General features: G+C 49.2%; 1 protein-coding gene across 2 annotated transcripts in view; it reads right to left on the minus strand.

Annotated features, from left to right (window-relative positions):
• LOC119596988 (adhesion G protein-coupled receptor A3-like) overlaps positions 1–5,283 on the minus strand; it is a 162,135-nt gene that overhangs the window by 41,743 nt on the left and 115,109 nt on the right. The gene's annotated exons all lie outside the window — the stretch shown is intronic.

Genomic DNA, 5,283 nt, shown 5'->3' on the forward strand with positions numbered 1-5,283 from the left:
TCGCTCGACCAAACAATGTAGGAAATGAAAAGCCAATTTTCTCTCGGGGGGAAACCGTTCGCCTCGACCAACCCAATTACGGAAGGGTCAACACTCGCCGCGGCTCTCGACTCATCGCGCCGGACGGGGGGGGGGAAGGAAGGAGTATGGACGCGCGCACTCGCTTCCAAAGGATATACATACGTGTACATAAACATATGCACGTACGTGAAATATTTAAATATACATACACACACCGCGCGCATAAACAAACAAACAAACAAACAAACAAACAAACACAAAAACACACACACACACACACACACACACACACACACACACACACACACACACACACACACACACACACACACACACACACACACACACACACACACACACGCGGCGGCGAAAACGGCGACTCAAAGGGTGCATCTTTTGTCTCCCGTTTCCGTCGCTTCGATGAACGAGCGGAGCGGCGGAGGCTGTGACCAACTAAAGGTGTATTTTCTCTCTCGCTCCTCCGCTCACAAAAGGCAGACGGCGGCCCCTCAAAGGACGCCGCCCTCATCACGCTAAGAGGGTTTCAAGGAAAAAGCAAAGAACAGGCAAACAAATGCAGATCGATTGCGATACCTCCAGTCCCGGCCGGCCAGCGGAACACACACACACACACACACACACACACACACACACACACACACACACACACACACACACACATCCCCCCTCCCACACACACACAACCCCCCTCCCACACATCCCTCCCCTCTCCCACACACACAACCTTCCTCCCACACACACTTATCCCTCCCCCCCCCCCTCCCACACAGGAAAATAACAAGACATCCGTAAGAACCGACATCCTCCTCCTGCTCCTCCTGCTCCCCCACCTCCACCTTCCCCCTACACCATCCCACGGAAAAAAAAGGAGGAAGAAATGTTCCACAGCTGGGGCGGCACGTAGGCCTTCGCCATATCGGAGGCGCTCATGGCCCCCCGGGGAACGATGGTCCGGCGGCGCTAATAAAGTCCGCCTACGCTATCATCACCGGGGGGAGGGGGGGGAGGTACGGAGGGGAGGGGTAAAAGGCGGGTAGAGGGGAGGGGGTGGGGTAAGTAGCAGGGAGGTGGGAGGGGGGTAGAGGGGAAGGGGTGAGTGGAAAAAGTGAAGGGAGGAGAGAGGGAAGGAAGAAAGATGGCGAAGGAAAAGGGGGATAGTGGAAGGAAGAGGGAAGGAAAGGAAAGTACAAGGGAAGGTAGAGGAGAGGAAGTTGAGAAAGAGGGAAAAATGGATGGTGGATAGAAGAGGAGAGGAGAGAAGAGGAATGATGGAAAGGAGAGGAGAGGAGGGAAGAGGACTGGCGAAAGGGTGAGCAGAGGGGGGGGGGGGGGTGAGGGAGGGTGGAAGGGTGAGAGGGAAAAGAAATATAAGGGAGGAAGCAAAGAGGGGGGGAAAGGGGAAAATGGTGAAGAGAGAGAAAGAAAAACAAAAAAAAGAAGGATATCATTAGAAGAATAGACAAAAGTCGAATATGTTGATCCCAAAAATCAAAGGAAATAAAGAGAAACGATGAAAAGAAAAGCGAAAAAACACAAAAGCTAGCAGAGCACGAAGGCAAAACGGGGAAGGGACCAACGCAATAAAAAATAAATAAAAACAAAGAGCCCAATGTTGGAAGGAAAGAGAGGAAAAAAAGAGGGGAAAAGTCAGGATCAGCCTCTTTTCCCCTCAAGCCGAAGAGGAGCGGGTCCTTGCGAGGGGAGGGCGGGGAGGCCGCCTCGCCAGGACTACGATAGTGATGACGATGGTGATGACGATGACGATGATGATGATGACGATGACGATGATGATGATGACGATGATGATGATGATGATGATGATGATGATGACGATGATGATGATGATGATGATGATGATGAAGATGACGACGACGACGATGATGATAATGATAATGATGATGATGACGACCATGATGATGATAACGACGACGACGACGACGACGATGATAATGATGATAATTATGATGACGATGACCATGATGATGATAATGATGATGGTGATGATGATGTTTGCGATACTTTTTCTGTATTCCGTTTTTTTTTTTAAATACACCGTCCGCCGTTGTCACAAAGCAGAAACACAGACTACATGAAAAAGCCATAAGGATAAAAGTCTCAATATCCGCAAGAGACTTTCAGGCGGGAGCACCATTTTGCGTTTCCCGCCTTGAGGACGAGACTCGTTTTTACTCGAAGCGGCTTTTTCTCTTAATGCTGCAACCCTCGTGTCTTATTCGCTCTATGTCTAAATCTTACGATGGCGAGAAAAAAACGGTGTTGTAGACGAAACGAGAGGGGGGAGAGGGAGGGAGGGAGAGAGGGAGGGAGGGGGGAGGGGAGAGAGGAGAGGGAGAGAGGGAGAGGGGGAGAGGGAGAGGGAGAGGGAGAGGGAGAGGGAGAGGGAGAGAGAGGAGAGAAGGGAGTATAAAAGAGGGAGAAAGGGAGAAAGAAAAGGAGATATGGAGAGAGAGGACATGATAGAAGAAAAGGAAGAAAGAGAATGGAAGGGAAGTGAAGAAGGGAGAAGGCAGGAGAAGATAGAAGAGATAGAACAAAAGGGAAAGGAAGGGAAGAGAAGGGAAAGGAAGGGATGGGAAGAGGAGAGAAGGGAAGGATAGAGACGGAAGGGAAAGGAAGGGAAGGGAAGGGAAAGGGGAGGGAAGGAAGGGAAGGGAAGGGAGGGGAGGGGAGGGAAGGAAGGAAGGAAAGGGAAGGGAAGGGAAGGGAAGGGAAGGGAAGGGAAGGGAAGGGAAGGGAAGGGGAGGGAAGGGAAGGGAAGGGAAGGGAAGGGAAGGGAAGGGAAGGGAGGGAAGGGAAGGGAAGGGAAGGGGAGGGGAGGGGAGGGGAGGGAAGAAAAGGGAAGGGAAGGGAAGGGAAGGGAAGGGGAGGGAAGGGAAGAGGAGAGAAACAAGGAGAACAAGAAAAAAAGAGAAGAGAGGAGAAGAGAAGGGGAGGATACAACACGGAAGGGAAGAGAAGAGAAACGAAACAAAGAGAAGAGAAGCGACGTAAAGAAAAGAAAAGCAAAACAAAACCGAGGAGTGATCAACGTAAAAGACGGCAATGTATACGTAAGAGCGATAAAGGGAAGGAGGACGCAGCAGGAACCGCTCGAAGAAGAGATAAATAAGACAGGCGACGACATGCGATAAGAAGCGAGAGGAGAGAAGAGGAGGGCGATGGAGAGAAGGGAGAATAAAAGATAACGATTATTGTAGATGGGATAAGCGAGCGGTGCGAAGGAGGACGAGGAAGAAAGAGGAAGAGGAAGAGGGGACAGCGAACAGGGGAGAACAAATGAGTTCATACAGAGACGGTAAAAGAGCGATGCTCAGCTGGCAGGGATAATAATAGATGGGCGCCGTTAAAGGAACGAGCGAGCGAGCGAGAGGGAGAGAGAGAGAGAGAGAGAGAGAGAGAGAGAGAGAGAGAGAGAGAGAGAGAGAGAGAGAGAGAGAGAGAGAGAGAGAGAGAGAGAGAGAGAGAGAGAGAGAGAGAGAGAGAGAGAGAGAGACAAAACGAAGGGAGATGACAAGCGGATGCAGAAAGAAAATGATGATAAAATGTAAATATAAAATAATACAAAGACAAAGGACAGGCAGGCAGAAAAAGCGATGAAAATGTCGGAATAAGGGATAGATCAGAAAGAAAAAAAAGAGGAAGAAAGAGAAAGACAGAGAGAGGGAGGGAGGGAGAAATAGAGAGAGAGGAAGAGAAAGAGGAAGAGAGAGAGGGGAGGGGGGAAGGGGAGGGAGAGGGGGAGAGGGAGGGAGGGGGGAAGGGGAGGGGGAGGGGGAGAGGGAGGGAGGGAGGGAGGGAGAGAGAGGGGAGAGAGGAGAGAGAGAGAGAGAGAGAGACCGAAAGAGAGAGAGAGAGAGAGAGAGAGAGAGAGAGAGAGAGAGAGAGAGAGAGAGAGAGAAAAGAGAGAGAGAAAAAAGAAAAAGAGAAAGAGAGAAAGAGAAAGAGAGGAAGAAAGAGAAAAAGAGAAGGAAAGAGAAAGAGAAAGAAAAAGAGAGAGAGAAAGAGAAAGAAAAAGAGAGAAAGAAAAAGAGAAAGAAAGAGAGAGAGAAAGAGAAAGAGAAAAAGGGAAAGAGAAAGAGGACACCTTGCTAAATGACAAAACAACCTGAGTCATATTGATTCATCCGCCCAATGAGTCTCTCCCTACAAGCGGTGTGTATAAGCAACGAGTCATTACCTCGAACGCTAACAGGAACTTGACTATCCCTTTTAATAACGGAAAAAGTAGTAGTGTAGGTAATGGTAACGGTAATAGTAGTAGTATAAGTAATAATAACGGTTATAGTAGTAATATTAGTAGTAGTAACGGTAACAGTAGTAATATAAGTAATTGTAACGGTAATAGTAGTAGCATGAGTAATGTTAACAGTAAAAGCAAATGCAACGACAGTTATCAAGTGACAACCACACCAGTAGAGACAACAAAATCAGCGAAGACATGGATTTTAAAAAGCAAAGTGGTCGAACGCCCCCAAAGCGGCGGCAAGCCCGGCAGCCGCTGACAACGGGCGAGGGCGGCCGCGACCGTCAAAAATGATCTCGTTAACTCAGCAAAACACACAGCCATTAATGATTCACGGCTTTATTGATTCAGTCGGCAAAATCAACGCAATTAAGAGCTGGGAGGGAGATGGAGGAGAGGGGAGGTAAGGAGGGAAGAACGAGGGGAAGGAAGGAGGAGAAAGGGGGGAGGAGAGGGAAGGGGAAGGAGGGAAGAACGAGAAGGAAGAAGGGGAAAGGGGGGAGGGGAAGGAGGGAAGAACGAGAGGAAGGGGGGAGAGGGGAGGGGAAACGGGGGAAGAAAGAGAGGAAGGAAGGAGGGGAAAGAGGGGAGGGGAAAGGGGGGAGTAGAGGGGAGAGGAAGGGGGGAAAGAAAGAGAGGAAGGAAGGAGGGGAAAGGGGAAGGAGAGTGCAAGTGAGAGAGGGAAGGAAGGGAGGAAGGGAGCAGGGGAGGTGAGAAGGGAAAGGGGTAGGGCAGGGAAGGGAAGGAAGAGGGGAGGTGGAGAGGAGTGGAGGAAGGGAAGGAGGGAAGGAAGAGGCTTATGAGGAAGAAGAAACAAAAGAAGAAGTAAAAAGAAAAAAAAAGAAGAAACCAAAATAATAACAAACACCAACAACACTGATAAAGGGAGAAAAAAAAAAAAAACGACAGAAGAGAGATAGAAAAAAAAAACGAGGATAAAAACAAAATAATAACCACACGCAAAAAGGAAAAAGAAA

This window comes from Penaeus monodon, chromosome 38 (assembly GCF_015228065.2).
Source record: "Penaeus monodon isolate SGIC_2016 chromosome 38, NSTDA_Pmon_1, whole genome shotgun sequence".
Taxonomy (NCBI): domain Eukaryota; kingdom Metazoa; phylum Arthropoda; class Malacostraca; order Decapoda; family Penaeidae; genus Penaeus; species Penaeus monodon.